This window comes from Lygodium microphyllum, chromosome 29 (genome assembly GCF_053477565.2).
Source record: "Lygodium microphyllum isolate KBCC chromosome 29, Lygodium_microphyllum_v1.1.10, whole genome shotgun sequence".
In the NCBI taxonomy this organism is placed as follows: Eukaryota; Viridiplantae; Streptophyta; class Polypodiopsida; order Schizaeales; family Lygodiaceae; genus Lygodium; species Lygodium microphyllum.
In genome coordinates this window covers 26647960-26664496 of record NC_141163.1, presented here as the reverse complement: position 1 = coordinate 26664496, position 16537 = coordinate 26647960, and the positions used below count along the sequence as shown (strand labels likewise).

Sequence of the window (16537 nt, the reverse complement as noted above, 5' to 3'; positions counted from 1 at the left end):
AGATAGCTTCCGAAACATAGATATAGCAATGTACACAGAAACACACCAATGTAAAGGTAGCCGACTACCAAACATGTGGGGATACAAGTAGGAAAGTGCATTTCGTCTAGAAAACCAGGAAGCATCAATAGACAGCATACCCTCCCATTCAGTCAATCTCATTTTGCAGGCTTCGGGCGCTCTAGCTTCGCTGCCCACACCCCGTTTACTAAGGACATCTCAACCAAGTCTACCCAAAATTGTCCAGATCTATCCAACACTTACTACCAACCTCCATTGCATAGTCTACACCACTTTTTATTGTGTTTGCTGCAACAGCCACATCATCTACAACAGGCGACATGCACAACTACTGCATGTTTTATCTTATGCTGTTGTACGGACTACCACATCAACAAATCTATGTTTCTTCTTCTGACAACCTACCACATCATCACCACCCTGCTAGATTTGCAGTTTTCTCTCCTATTGTCTATCCAACATTGATCCACCAATATATCCTTTTCTACGTTTATTGTTGTCTAACATCTTGGAGATTGCCTTGTTGTGTTTCAAGATCCGTTAAGAGTACAACACATTCTCCAACTCATTACCTCTCCCTCAGTCCCCGTGACACGAGAGTTCAGGGTACAATGTTTCTTCATTGCATAGTGTGTTTGTTGCATGAGCATCGTATTATACAAATTCATTCATTTATGGTCTTCATTGTCTCTGAGTTACCCTAATCCTATGCTTGTATTTGTGTTTCTATGTTAGGGTACTTCTTTACATCACATTCTAAAATAATTAACTTGCACCTTATATAAGCAAGTCACATTTACACATTTGATTAACTTCTAATCAAATGCTAAGCAAAGCAATAAAATTTCACATCCTCTTGATGATAGACCACCCTCTTGCAATCCTTGTAATCATCCTCGATTGCACTACATGTGTCAAAGCAACTTTGTCAAATTTCAACCACACCCAATCTCCTTTTTGGAAAATCAAGTGCCTTCAATGCTTATCTGTCATTTTCTTTTTTTTTCTTAAGATCTTTGGATAGCTCATCTAACTTGGATAAGAGTTGTATCCATATTACGCATGAACTTATAGACATGAAATATCTCCTCCTTTGTTTTGAGACAGGGTAGTAAGAGTGGTTCTCCATTCTTAATCTCAAATGGTGCTTGACTTATAAAAGTATGAAGTGTATTGTTATTAGCATATTCTACCAAAGATAAATACTTTTTCCATTGATGGTTGGCTTCATGGCAATGGCACTTCAACATATCCAATATTGTAAGACTGACTATCTCACTTTAATCGTCTTTTTGAAAATGATAAGAAGAAGAAAAAGTAAGCTTTGTATCCAAATTTTCAAAAAGAGCTCGCCAAAAGAGACTAGTGATTTATGGATCTCTATCACCTATGATGAATTATGGTAACCCATGATACTTAAAGATTTGTTGAATGAATATTCTAGCCATATATTAGACTTCATAGTTTTCTTGACTAGAATGGAATAAGCATGTCTGCTAAACTTGTCAATAATAGTCTATATGCCATCATTGTCATTCATTGATTTTGGCGAGCCAAAAATAAAATCCATAGCAATGCTTTCCTAAGGTTGGCTCACAATTGGTAATGGTTACAAAAGCCCAATAAGCTTTCAACAATCAAACTTAATCTTTTGGTACACAAGACATTCTTTGACAAATTGTTAAATAAAGACTTGGCCAAAAGAAATACACTTCAAATGCCTTGGTTGTGGCCAAAATACAACAATGAGCCATGTAAAAAGCCACGTGATATTCTTTCATTACTTTAGACATGAAATCTTTAGTAATGCATAACTTATTTTCCATTTAAAAAAATCCATCTTTGATAATATAAGAATTTACCCTTTGACCAAGTTGTAAACTCTCCCATATGGTTTTAAATATTCATCAGAAGCATTCATATCCCTCATACAAGTGAAATTTATATTATGAATCATGGACATTGCATGAATCTGAGATCTTCTTGATAGGGTATCAACTACCTTGTTTTGCTTCCTCGAAATATACAGTATTTGAAAGTTAAATTGAGCTAAATAATTGGACCTGCAAAAATGCTTCTCAAAAATATTTAGTTGGTTAAGAAAATGAGACAGACTATCATGGTCTGTCTTCATGAGAAATTATCCACCTAAAAGATAGCATCTCCAATCTTTTAAAGCTTGAATGATAGCCATTAACTCCTTTACATAAGTAATAGCATTCTTTTCTACATTTTGCAACCATCTACTATTGAGAAATCCTTCACATGTAGTTTGCGTTTTGCGTTTTGCGTTTAGGGTTTTGCGTTTTGCATTTAGGGTTTCATAGTGGACAGCCCCAAAAGGGGCTAGGCGCCCACAATGGGGAGCCACCCTAGATAGCCGGCACCCTCCCTCCAAGCGCCACCCTAGACAATCTCTTGCCTATTTATAGACTGCCTCTGTCACTCATTCTTTGCGACTGATTCATTCAGTCTGTCACCTCTTCTCTCCAGTCTCTCTACTACCCTCACATCTCTTCAGGAGGACATTGCGGTTCATGGCTTGTGGCTGTCTTCATCATCTTTCTTGTGCTATGGCACCCTTGTTCCCTTGTATCACATTCACTCCATGATTCAGTTCTTCATCATTCCATTCATCAGTGTTTCTTCTCTCTTCTCTTCTCTTCTCAGTATTTACGGAGTTCAATCTGTGTTCTTCCCCGCAAACCCTACTGTCTTGCTAGCACGTCATCTTTTGAAATCGAATCAGAGTTGGATCTGCTCAAACAACGACAAGATCCTATGCTCCAATGAAGGCAAATACTGGTGACGAGTTCGACATCCACTTCTCTTCTTCTTCCACTGCATCAACACCAGACTGCTGGCAGCTCCTCCCAACTGCTGGCGGTTGTTCTCTGCAACCTGGTGGCTCAGCCAAACTGCTAGTGGCTCTTCTTTGCAACCCAGCGGCTCAGTTAAACTACTCACCTATCCCGAATTGTAATTTTGTTGACGGCCTTGTAGTTCACACACGTGCACCAAGTTTCATCTTTCTTCTATACTAAGAGGATTAGAGAGCAAAAATGTAAGGAACTTGATATTATTAGATCCTTCTCCAAGAGCTCATTCATCTACTCTCCTCTTGTTGTATTGGACTCACACGATAGAGTGGCTTATTTGGGGGTGAGCTCCCAGGAATGAGATCAATGTGATGATCTTCTAACCTCTCTCGTAGTAACTCATCTAGTCAAGTATCTGCAAAACAATCTTCATACTCCCTCAAGAAACTGATTTACTCCTCATTCATATCTGAGATGGACCTTTCAATTCTACACTCTTTGTTAGAATCTTTCACAAAAATCAAGTACTAGAAAATAGACTTTTTCATTGCCTTACAAATTTGTACATAGGATAAGATGGAAATAGAGTTTCTGTCCACTCCCATATCAAAAGATACATTTTTACCCTTGAAAGGGAATCTAAATTTACTTTGATTCCAATCAATGATGACTGGATCTATTATTCTATATCAAGGTATTCCAAATACAACATCACAATGACTAAGATCTCTCATGACAAAACTCTTATGATTTATATAATCTCCTATCTCAATTCGTAGTTTCCCAAGAATGGAAGTAACTTCAGAGTCCATTCCTTGAAAAGGAGTACCTAGCATTTCCGGTATTCCAAACCTCTCTTTTGATAGATGTAGAGCTTCAATAGTCCAAGGATAGAAATAACGGCATGTAGTCTCTAGATCAAAATGAATCAGATAGATTAATTGGCAATCTCACCCCAAGCCATAAATGGCTTCCGTTTCTCTGATAGAGTTTCATCCTGTTGCAAGGATCCTTGGATACAACTTTGACTTGAATTGTCTTTAGGGTTGGTTTTCCTTCTTTGCCTAATTAGGACATTGACCAGCTATGTGTCCTTTTTCTCCACAAGAGAAACATCATCCTTCTCTTGTATAAACTAATAATTGCTGATATGTTAGTTTCTTTTTGGATGGCAAAGATAGTGTGCCTCGATCCTTATGCTTTGGTTCTTATTTATTTGACTTCTTTTGTTCAAACATCTTGGTCTTCTTCCTTTGTGGTTCTTCTTTTGAAGGCTTTACCAAGCATCCATGGCATATGCAGTCCTTTAGCTTCCAGGGCTGCTTTCAAAGTATTAGGGCTTTATCATCTTGATAGCTTGCCGTATCGTTGGATGTAATCCATGGATAAACTCTCATCTCCATGTTGAAAGGAACTTCATTAAGAGATGTATATTTAAGAGAAACAACTACAAACCTATTAATATATGTTTCAACATTGTCTCCATGGCTTTGCTTCAGCTCATCCTATTGTTGCTGCACATTAGCTTCAAAGGATGAAGGCAAAAACTTATTTGTTAAACATCTCCTTACGCTCTTTCCAAGACTTATGTTCCTTTCCCTCTTAAACAACTTTGAGCCACCAATTTAAAGCAACATCCTCCATATGCAATTAACCATCCTAATCATTGATTTTTCTATATAATCTTCACCAATAAAAGTTAGTTTTAGCATCAAATTGTCTAGTAAAAGACACAGCTTTCCGAGAATCTCTCTTACCATAGAAAATGTCAAACTTGATGCCCTTCTCTCCAAGCTTAAAGTCTCTTTTACCATTGTTTTCCTTTGCTAGAAGCATCTTTGGAGACTTAGCTACCATGGAAATAGCCAGTTCTTTGACTTTCTCCTTAATTTCTCCATGGAGAGACTCTTAGGACAAGAGGAGACAGCTTGTCTATGATGAGACTTTGAAGTCACTGCTTGGATGGATCCTTGAATGATAGGTGATATGTTACCTTTCATAGACTTAGTTGCATCACTAACATTGATATCTTTCATATTGAGATAGGCCTTCGTAGTCGTAATGTTGAGCTAAAAATGCATTAGCTTAACTTAAACAGCCCCAAAACATGCTTAGTTAATAAAGCAAACCTTTTATTTTTTTAAAAAATGCAATCCTAGAGAGTTATTGTGTCCCATATGCAAAATCCTCATTTGGGTGTTGCAAACTTTCTATAAATAGGCATGCAGCCCACCACTCTCCCTTAATCTCGTCTTTGCATATTTCAATTCTTTCAACTTAATCTCCCTTAATCACAGTCCAAGCTGGCCACTGTTGTCTACAACAATTTGGCGCCTGTTTTCAATCTACTACACACTGTTCAGAGCTAATTTCAGCTTGCTAACTGCTGCTGCTGATCTCCTCACCTGCGTTTTTAGGCTCTCTCTCTCTCTTCTACATTTCTAGTCTTTCTCTCTCCTGTACTGTCGTGTGCATCAGATCCAGCCTTCCTTGGCTGCGTTTGCTAGTGTTTGACATTGGGAGCCTGCCTTACTGCGTTTTGGGATCCATTCAGAGTACGACACTCTCCAGCTCATTACCCCTGCCCTAATCCTCAAGATGCAGGAGTTTGTGGTACAATATTCACTCTCCGCACAGTGTGTTTACTACATGAGCATTGTATATTCAATAATCATTCATTTCATTATTATCCATGTTCATTGTCTTTAAGTTACCCTAACCCTAACTATGTTCTGTGTTATCAATTTGTCCTTTATCGTGCGATTGGTATTATGTTTTTGTATTTAGGGCATCTCGTCACATGGTATCAAAGCCAAGTTCTCTTTGAGAAACCTTGAACTTAATCGAAGAGCCCATTCGCAAAAGCAAGAACAACAGAAGGTTCAGATAACTTCGAACACCAACACACCGCTCCAAACTCCAGAGCCAAGCATATCAAGAAACGAGCAGGAGTGGGCCTCCCAACTTGCCCTTGCTAGATCTAGCAAGGATGGAGAAACTTCAAACTACCGTGGAGTTTATCGACCATACGAGATTTCAGCTTCCGAGTACAATCGCATCCTTATGCATAGAGCTCAGCATCAAATTGAAGGAAAGCTTGAGTTTCTTTAGATTCGGTGCACAAAACTATTGACCATGCACGTACGATGGAATCTCCACTTCGGACTAGCCATCCTCAAGTGGAAACTGGCACAGATTACATACCACTTCCATCTTACTTCTTTTCTCCAGTGCCAAGTATGCACAATCTTGTTTTTGATTCTATGGTATCTAATTCTTTTATTCCTCATGGTTTAGGATATCTCTTGAGGAAGGGGTAATACATAACATTTTTTGGTTTGGAAGTAATAAGGAAGATAGATATTTCTTTGAAAACTCCAAAAAATATAAGAAAAAGAAGCAAGAACTTGTATCTCTTCTCTTCCTTTTCCTTCAAATAATTTTGTTTCTCATGGTCATACTGAAGTAGGTGCATCTCATTCTGCTGCATTTAATGGACAAAAGGAACCAATGATATTTCTTACATCTTCACCCATCACAAATCCATTTGGCCTCCCACCCATCCCTCCCTCATCTTACGCTGCACATTCCTTTTAGTTTCCATTAAGTGCGCACATGTATTCACCGCACATTACACTAGGGGGTCCTCCATTAGGCACAGTCTTTAGGACTCCTTTCTTCTATTCGGGTGGTGTACCCGTGATGGGAGATCATCCTCCCACACACACACTTTCGAGTTTTTCCCCTCCAAGGCATTCTTGGAGTGTGGATCACTTGATACCACAGTTTGCCTTTATGGCTTTACCTAGTGAACCACTTGGTCATTCTATTGTGCCCCAACTAACTCTTAGACAAGGCTACCGTGTCCCAATGCCTCCACCTCCACCTTCAACACCTTATGGTAACACTTTTGTTCTAGTCTCTCCACCATAGAGACAAGGAACGCTCGTTCCAGCACATAGGAACAGATTAACACATTCCGAGAGGTTTGAGTCCAAGAAACGCTGGTGGAACGTTCCAGCCCATTCCCTCCCATTCCGAGCCGTTCCAATACAAGACTTTTTTTTTTTTTAACCTTTATTTGAGCGGGCTCGTTTGACGCCTATTGCCCGTTGCGCTCCCGCCGACTGCTTGGCCCATTTCGTGCTGACTGCACCCGATGCTCGCGAGTTGCGTGCTACTCCTGCCCACCGACTGCAATTGCGTTGTTGCTCCTACTCGCCAACTGCACTCCCGCCGACTGTCCCTGGCTCACATTGATCCGGCCGACTGCTCCGCCCGCTCCGCCTGCCTTGCCGACTATCCCGCCGACTATCTCGCCTGGCCCCACTACCTACTCCCACCTGCTCTCGGAACCCGCCTGCCTGGCCCGCCTCTCTTGCTTGGCGTGACTCATGCCCGCGATCAGGTGAGGTCTCGAGGATCATTATCTCAATTCTCCCCCAAATTTGGGGCTTTTGGATCAGACTTCAATTGTTGGTAGTTGCCCCAAAATTTGGGCCTTTCTCAAGGATTGGAATTTGGGACTTAAATTTGGCTGCACTGTCCACAAATTTGGGGGATTGGGATCCATCATCCCGGGATCTAAAAGAGCCCCCAAATTTGGGACATTTTAAATCAATCATTGTCCCAAATTTGGGAGCTGAAAATGCGCCAAATTTTGGGGCATTTTCAGCAAGGGAATGCAGGCTGGAATGCCCCAAATTTGGGGCATTTTGAGACAGTCATTGTCCCAAGTTTGGGAGCTGAAAATACTCCAAATTTTGGGGCATTTTCAGCAAGGGAATGCAGGCTAGTATGCCCCAAATTTGTGGCATTTTCAGTAAAAGGAATGCAGGCTGAAATAGCACCAAAGTTCTGGCGTTTTTAGCATTGCTAAAAATTTAACACATGCATGTTGAAATTTTGGCTGCAAATTTCTGCAATTTTATTGAACTTTACTAATTATTTGTCACTTTTATATAGATGGCAGCATTGACATCTATGGGATCTTCATCATCCTCAGCAGGTACTTCGTCAACAACTCGATGAAGTCGAAGCACTACTTGGTCATGGTGGGATGAGTAGATGCAAGGGTGCCATTGAGAGGTGGAGGGGCTCGCCCTTGGAAATGCAAACTTTGCTCTTATGCTCGCACTAGTGGGGCTGATAAAGTGAGAGCCCATCTTCTACACGAGGAGGGAGAAAAAAGAGGAAACAGATACAGCAGTGGCACGCTTTTTTTACCATGACCATATTGCATTCAAATCAGCCAGGTCACCTTATTTTTTAAATATGGTAACAAAGATTGCAGAGTATGGACCCACATATAAGCCCCCTTCATCAAAAACTATCAGGACTACATTGCTTCAGAAGGAGAAAGCAACCATAGAGATTGCAACAACAAATATTCGCAATCAATGGGCAAGAAATGGAGTGACATTGATAGCAGATGGATGGAGTGACGCACGCCATAGGTCCATACATGGCATTGTCGCATATTCTCGTGGAGATGTATACTTTATTGGTAGTCATGATGCTTCAGAGACTGGAAAGAGTGCAGATGTATTGGCATCCGAGTGGTGCGAGGCAGTGTAAGCTGTTGGGGCAGAAAATGTAGTGCAGTTTGTGGCAGATGGTGAACCTACAAACAGGGCAGCAGGAAACATTTTAATGGCAGTGTATCCACATATCACCTTTAATCCATGCATGGCGCATTGCTTGAATAACTTGTCGAAGGATATTGGGAACTTGCCATGGATTGCATCTCTTGCTACAAAAGGCACTCTTTACATCGACTGTAATAGAAGTCATTGATGATAAGACTAGTTTAGTCATTGCTCAAGATAACGCATAGCTTACTAGCTTCTATCACCTGACGCACTTTCTTACCATGCAGACAATCGAGAACTTAGAGTTCCATCACTTCCAGGCTTTAGCCACTGCACGGGAGCCCTCGAGCATTGAGCGTCTCTAGCATTACCGTTTAGGACATCTTGGATACAACTCTTTGTGAGTTGTCACGTCGCCAAATGGTTGATGGCATTCCCTACCTGAAGCTATCTTGAGAGGTCTGTAAAGCATGTCAACTAGGTAAGCAACACCATACCCCATTCCCATAGCAGTCCACTCATAAAGCTGAGGCTCCATTGAGATTAATTCACATTGATCTTTATGGCCTGATACCCATAACCAACTTACATCGTGCGCTTTACTTCTTTTTAATAGTGGATGATTTCTCTCGATACATGTGGGTGTATGTCATGAGGACATGTATTTTTGAAACCTCACTTAACATGCGGATTAATTTTTAATCACATGATTAAGTAAATGTCGCACATGTGAGGTGCAATTGGGATTAAAGTAAAGTTACAAGCCCGAGACCCGAAGAAATCACGGGATGTCAAAGGCAAAAGTTGCCAAGTTATGCCGCACACGTACTTGGTGGTATCTCGTGCCAGTTATTCATTTGACCATAAGTGCAGTTGATGACACTAGAGAAGTAGCGTTTAATGGTACCTAACGCCAATCTGATGGTCAAAGATGGTGCAAAGACACTCAAGAATGGAAGGTGCCTAGCCAATTTAATTTTTGGCCAATCAAATTATTTTTCAAGGCACCAAAATAATTATTAGATTAATTTTCAGTATTTCAAGACTGAAAATTAATCTTTAATTATGGATAATGTTGGAAAAACCATTTGGGAAGGCTGCCACTTATCAAAAATACCCATGTAAGACTGAAAAACGTCTTTAGAGACTAGAGAGAGATATTTTTGGGAGATTCAGCTTGCAAGAGAGAGGGAGGAGATGCTGCTTGTCTGATTTGCAGCCACTGGAGGACCTTCTAAGGCAGCCAAGGGCGGAAGAAGACCAATCAACAGCAGGTGACAACATCTACAAGCTGTTGAGACAAGGCAGTAGCAGTAAACGATTGATTTTCTTCAATTCTTTGTATCTACATGCTGTTGTGGTAGGGCAACAGCTGCAATTGACTGAATTTCAGTCATTCTTCTCAACAAAACTCTGAATTTTCTCTCTCTACAGCTTTCCTTCTCATCTCCCAGTCATTTCACACCCTTGCTCTAAAGATCTCAACATTTGGACCCTTGGAGACTAAGAAATTTCAGATTTCTCTGCTGTAAACCCTAATATGCAACAAAAATTAGGGTTGTGGAGGAACCAGCAAATAATTGAATTTGGGACAATTTTCCATCTCCATCAAAGCGGGTGAAGGCCAATTGATTGCTTGAATCAAGGGGCAAATCAAATTAAAGACTTGCTGGTGATTTTGAACAGCAAGGGGAGTTGGAATACCGAAAGGGATTGGGAGAATCCCATTGTAAATCGACTTCTTCTCAATAAAGCAAGAGATACCGAAAGGGGCGCCAATTTTGGGGCCAATCGGGTATGCATTGTCCAAGATCAGTAGGTAAATTTATATTTTCAGATTTGCATTAATTGTTTGTTGTTGTAATTAAGTTGTAATCAAGGGTTTACCACCCATCTACAGAAGGAAGGTTCGTTACATGGTTCCATCGCCCGGATACTACTCAATCCCTTGATTTGGTGGGGCTAAGGCACCTGATTGCAAGCCAAAGCTTTGTACTAGTGCTGATTTTTACTCGCAGCTGAGAAATTACAGCAATGTGTCTTCATACAGTGAGATGGACTCAAGCAATGATGATGCCTCTCAATATGAATGTTCACATGGGAATGAAGGAAATGCAATGTCTGACCTTGGACAAGGCTCAAACCATGGACAGCAAGCTGAAAATGTTGTTGTTAGGCAAGATGCACAGCATTCAAGGCATAAGGAGGCTGATAACCAGTAAAGTGAAGAGGAATTTGATGACCAATTCAAGAATCAGATGAGGACAGCAGCAAACCTCTTTGCTGAATTGGCAAAGGATCCTCAATTTACCTGATTTTTTAATGCTTCAAAGAAGACAAGAAAGGCAAGAAGAAGAAGTCATCTTCTATTCCTTCAGGACAGCAAGATACACCGAAGATAATGCCAAACCCTTCATTTGAAGATCCCAAAGATGCGAATGAAATAAAACAGTTGGTACCTACGGGGCAAGGAATGCAAATGCAAGGCCATCACGGAAGTGCCAATCCAATGGAGCCACGCGTTCATGCTATGATGGGGCAGCCATGATATTTTGGTGGAAGCATGATTTTCATGCTATGGTTGGACAAGGACCGCATACAAGAATGTATGGCACAAATCCCTATGGTATGCAGCACAGTGCAAGGCCCAATGTATTCAGATATGGTCGAAAATATGCAAAACCCTATGTATGGCAACATCGGCTTGATGCCTAGGGCACAAAGTAGCGTGTTTGGTACTGCATCTGCACCCCCGAATGCTTATGGGGCTCAAGAAATGAATGTTGGTCATACAAATGCTCCGTTTGGCATTGGTTTTGATGTAAATTCAGCAAATGCACCCTTTCTGCGGCAACCAGTATGTGACAACTTGACACCCAAAGGGGCAACAAAAGACTATGATGAGGGTGGAAAAGGAGTAAAGTTTGAGTCCTTCAGCGGTGTACAAGATAGGCTGAAAGCTTTGACTTTCATTCAGCAGTTTGATGCAGCCTATTCAGGGGGGAACTTCACGAAGTCCTCAAAGATTCAAAAGGCAGCCACTTTCTTGAAAGGGAATGCATTATAGTGGTGGTCCACTCTTTTGATGCAAGGTAGAGCACCGTCAACGTGGATACAATTCAAGCAAATGTTTGCATCGAATTGGTTGACAAGTACCTTTGAGATGGACATCATGACAGCTTGGAATAAGCTGGATGCTAAGGAATGTAAGAATTTGGACCAATATAATAAGAAGTTATGGGATGCATTACTGCCTATTACTTCTTATCGCCCCGTACCCCTTCATGAGCAAGTGGAAAAATATGTTTGTGGGCTGCCCAAAGAAATTAGGGATTTTTACATTAAATCCACCGTGTCTAGCATGTCCCAGCTTATAGAGACTGCTGCTACAGCCGATGCTTTGCTGCGTGGAAAGGATTTGGGCTTCCTAGAGGGTGGGGAGAAGCCGAATAAAAAGTTGTTTAAGCCTGAGAAAAGGGACAGATCTGAATATCAGCCTGAAAAGAGGCCAAAACAACAAAGAAAGGGCTTGAAAACATTGGCACAACGTAGGGAATGGCTTCAAACAAATGTTTTATTTGTGAATAGGAGGGTCACATTGCAAGGGACTGTGCCAATAGGCAGCAAGCTGGAAAATCAGAAAATCAGAGAGATTCTAAAGGAAAGAAGCCCAAAACATCAGTGGGATTGGTGCCCGATGTTGTTAGTGATCAGCCCAACGATGATGCTACTGAGTTATGCAAAGCATGGGGCAAAATTAGGCATTAACATGCATTGAATTTTTTGATAATGGTGCATGAGCCAACTTCATCTCCATTGATATGGCCGCTCATCTAGGCATCAAAGAGGATGAGATGGGACCCACGGGGGAAGTTGGAATGGCATGTAAAGGCCATTCAGAGCCTGTCACACCGCTCATTGGAAAGCTTCAGTTACACATACAAGGATATGTGGACAGCAAAGAGTTCTTCATTGCTCGACTTGAGGGTTGTGATGTATTGCTTGATATACCATGGTGTCACTGTATGCATGCAGTGATTGATTCTCGTGCAAAAAAAATCACTATTCAGCATAAGGGAAAGGTACTCACACTTGATGTAAAGTTGAAAGGTGAATCTGTCCCTATTGTATCTGCAACTGCCATTTCTAAAGTAATAAAAAATCATCTTTCACCGTACTTGGTTTTTACTAAGGATAAAGATGATAGTGAGAATGTTAGAAACATGTCCAGGTTAGAGAAGGATCGCATGTCATTTCTGAAAATGTATGTTGATTGCTTCTCTCAATCACTTCCAAGGTATCTGTCGCCTGAAAGGCCAGAGAATCATATCATAGATCTTATCCCCAGAAGTAGCCCACCTAATAAGCGACCCTATAGAGTCCGTGCAGCCCAACAAGAGGAGATTATGAGTTAGGTAAATAAGCTGTTAGAAAAAGGGTTGATAAAACCCAGCTCATCTCCTTTTTGTTCCCCAGTGCTTTTGGTACAGAAAAAGAATGGTTCATGGTGTATGTGCATTGATTATCGTGCTCTGAACGAGATCATAATAAAGAATCACTTTCTGATTCCTCGGATCGATGATGTTATGGATAGACTGCAAGGGACAATCATATTTAGCTGTATAGATTTGAAAAGTGGGTATCATCAGATACGCATTAGACTAGAAGATGTGCCTAAGACAGCTTTCAGGACATCTTTTGGATTGTATGAGTTTCTAGTTATGCCTTTTGGGCTTACAAATGCTCCTACCACTTTTAGTCGGATGATGGATCGTATCTTCAGGCCACATAGAGGATTTGTGGGCACTTTCTTTGATGACATGATTGTCTATTCAAAGAACAATGTAAAGCATAGAAAATACTTTAACATTGTGTTCAATGAACTGCGTGAGGATAGATTGGTTATCAATGACAAGAAAAGTAAATTCTTCGTGCATGAAATCCACTTTTTGGGGCACATTGTATCAGCTGATGGTATTCTCATGGACCTTGCAAAGGTTGAGGCAATACAATCATGGCCATCTTTGAGAAATGTGCATGAGATCCGTAGCTTCTTGGGTTTATGTTCTTACTACATAGGAAGTGTGTACGCGGGTTTGTTGAAATTGCATCTCCATTGCATGCCTTGCAGAAGAAGGATGTGCCATTTAGATGGAAGCATTAGCAATTTCAGCATTTGAAAAGTTAAAGGAAAAGATGGCTTCAGATCTTGTGCTTGTGTTGTCTGATCTAAGAAAGTCATTCATAGTTCAATGTGATACATGTGGTAACAGCATTGGGGATGTTCTTATGCAAGACGGCCAAGTTGTGGCTTATGAGAGCCAAATTCTCCACGGTGCTGAAAAGAATTTGCAAGTCTATGAGAAAGAGCTTTTGTCTGTAATTCATGCAATGTCTACATGGAAACATTATTGTTAGGGGCTGATTTTATAGTGCAGACAGACCATCAAACTTTGAGATACTTTCTAACACAAACAAAGTTGTCAGAGAAGCATATGAGATGGGCAAATTTTCTCTCTATGTTTCATTTTCAAATTGTACATATTGATGGTAAAAAGAATGTTGTGGCTAATGCACTATCACGTAAGCCGCAAATTTCAGCCGTCAACATTGTTTATCACACTGACTTGGATGCCATGGAAGAGCAATATGTTGCTGATTCGGACTTTACAGCTTTGCAATGGCCAAAGGCATGAACACTTTGTACTAAGAGATGTATTTCTGATGATGAATGGACGACTGTGTGTCACAAAGCAGTCAAGGCCTAGAGTTATCACTGAAATTCATGTTCCTCCATATGCAGGACACAGAGGTATTAATGCCACGGTCAAGGTAATGGAGCATTTCTTTTATTGGCTAGCTTTGAGGCATGATGTAGAACAGTTTGTTAAGACATGCACCGTATGCCAAAAGGTAAAGCATAATAGGCAAAAGATGCTAGGTTTATTGTAGCCCTTGCCTATTCCAGATAGGCCTTGGCAAAGCATTGCAATGGACTTTATTTTTAAGCTTCCTAAGACACCTACAAGGAATGATGGGATATGGACTATCATTAGCAAGTTTAGCAAACAAGCCCATTTTGTTCCAATGAGGAAGAAAATAAAGGCCGATCATATGGCATGATTGTTTTTGCAACACATCTTTAAGTATCATGGTATGCCAAAGTCGATCATTGGTGATCGAGACCCCCAAATGACCAATTTATTTTCGAAGGGCTTGTTTGAGAATATGGATACCACGCTGAAATTCTCATCTTCCTTCCATCGCAGACAGATGGTTAGTCTGAGAAAGCAAATTCCATTGTGTTAGATCTTTTGAGGTGCTATGTTTCAGACCACAAGACACAGTGGGAGCAGTATTTTCCCTTGGTTGAGTTTTCTTACAACAACACAGTGCATAGTTCTACGGCCAAAGCTCCATTTGAGGTGGTTGAGGGTGGCAAGAAGGTACCACCTATTCTCCAAACTAAGGATAAGATCTTTAAGGCTGATCGTTATGTGGAAAACTTGGATATAGCCTATGCAAAGAGAAAAATATGCACTTCAAAAATCGCAAGAAAAGCAAAAGAGGGCAATTGATCGCCACAGACATGCTTTGCAATTTGCAAAAGGTGATTACATATTGCTGCATTTTAAAAAGGCAAGGCCAAAAAAGATGAAAGGAAGAGAAAGATTGTATCCGAAGTTGAGTATGAGATACTATGGGTCCTTCCAGGTGTTGGAGAAATCAGCGATGTGACATATCGGCTGAAATTACCTCCACATTGGCGGATACACAATGCCTTTCATGTCAGTTTGTTGAGGCATTTTCATGGTGATGTGCCAGAGAATATGTCTGCAAAAATTCAGCCTGAGGTTGAGGAGCGAGATGAGATTTCGGTACCTGAGCAGATTTTGGCACATAAGGAAAGAAAGGTCGAAGGTAAAGTTTCCAAGAGATACTTGGTGAAATTTCAGAATTATTCACCAATGGATGCCAAATGGATGGAAGAGGATGACTTGGCAGACCATCCTCAGTTGTTGCAACTTTACCTAGATGCCTTTCAATTAGAGCCAACTTTAGTTTGGGCTCCGTTAGGTTCAACAGAGCAAGGATCCCAAGTATTTGCCTGATGCTCAAAGGGGAGGTAGCACTTCCCCCCCTCCAGTTATGGACAACTCTCGTATGTAGTGGATCTCGGATGTAATTCAGTATGCATCCAAGGTATTGCGCTAACAGTATGTTTGCCATGAGATTACTACTTAGTGTACTGGTCACCGTAAGATGTATGCAGATGAGTATAAGTTTCACCCGAGCACTGGAACTAAACTTTTGCATCAACTTATGATCAATTTAGCATGAATTTTGCCTCAATTTTGAGACAAAAATTCTGATCAGTTTCAACTTAATTTTTTATCAGCTTAAGAACCGTTTATGGTCACTTTTTGGATCAATTATGCATCATTTTTTGCATTGATTACTGGTCAATTTTTGTAATGAGTTTGTAATCAGTTTGGGGTAACATTTGCAACAATTTGTGATCAATTCTCAGATCAATAGGTGATCAGATAATGCTCAGTTTTCAATGGTTTATATCTAGTTCCATGGACAACAACATATGTTATGATGCCATTGATGTTTTAGCCATGGTTTATGCTTGGTTTTCGCTATACTATGGTTTGGTTTTGCCAGATGAGTTGAGCTCATGAGAAATGGACATGTCACATGATAATCTGGTAATGTTTTTGAGATTATTTGTGAGTCTTATGCTACGTTATGTTGGCTGGTAATTTTCAGCATATGTTGGGCATATGGAATGATTGAACAGCAGAGCGCAATGTTGTGTTGACTATGATGCCCTATAGAAATTCCAGTATAGTACTTTGCTTTTGATGCATTTGCCAGTGCAATCGAGGACGATTGCAAGGATTTCAAGGAGGAGGGCTGTCGTGAGGACATGCATTTTTGAAACCTCACTTAACATGTTGTCACAACTCTATAGAAACAGAATTTGTATCCTTTTTCATTAATTTGTTTATATAATGATTTATTAAATTTGTTTCCTTTGCACTAATTAGATATAAAGAAAAGTGCATTGGAGCTGGCCACTGATGAGTGGTCACAAGT

General features: G+C 40.5%; 1 protein-coding gene across 4 annotated transcripts in view; it reads right to left on the bottom strand.

The window, feature by feature from the left end:
• Positions 1–16537, bottom strand: part of LOC148010464 (uncharacterized) — a 64707-nt gene that overhangs the window by 15277 nt on the left and 32893 nt on the right. The gene's annotated exons all lie outside the window — the stretch shown is intronic.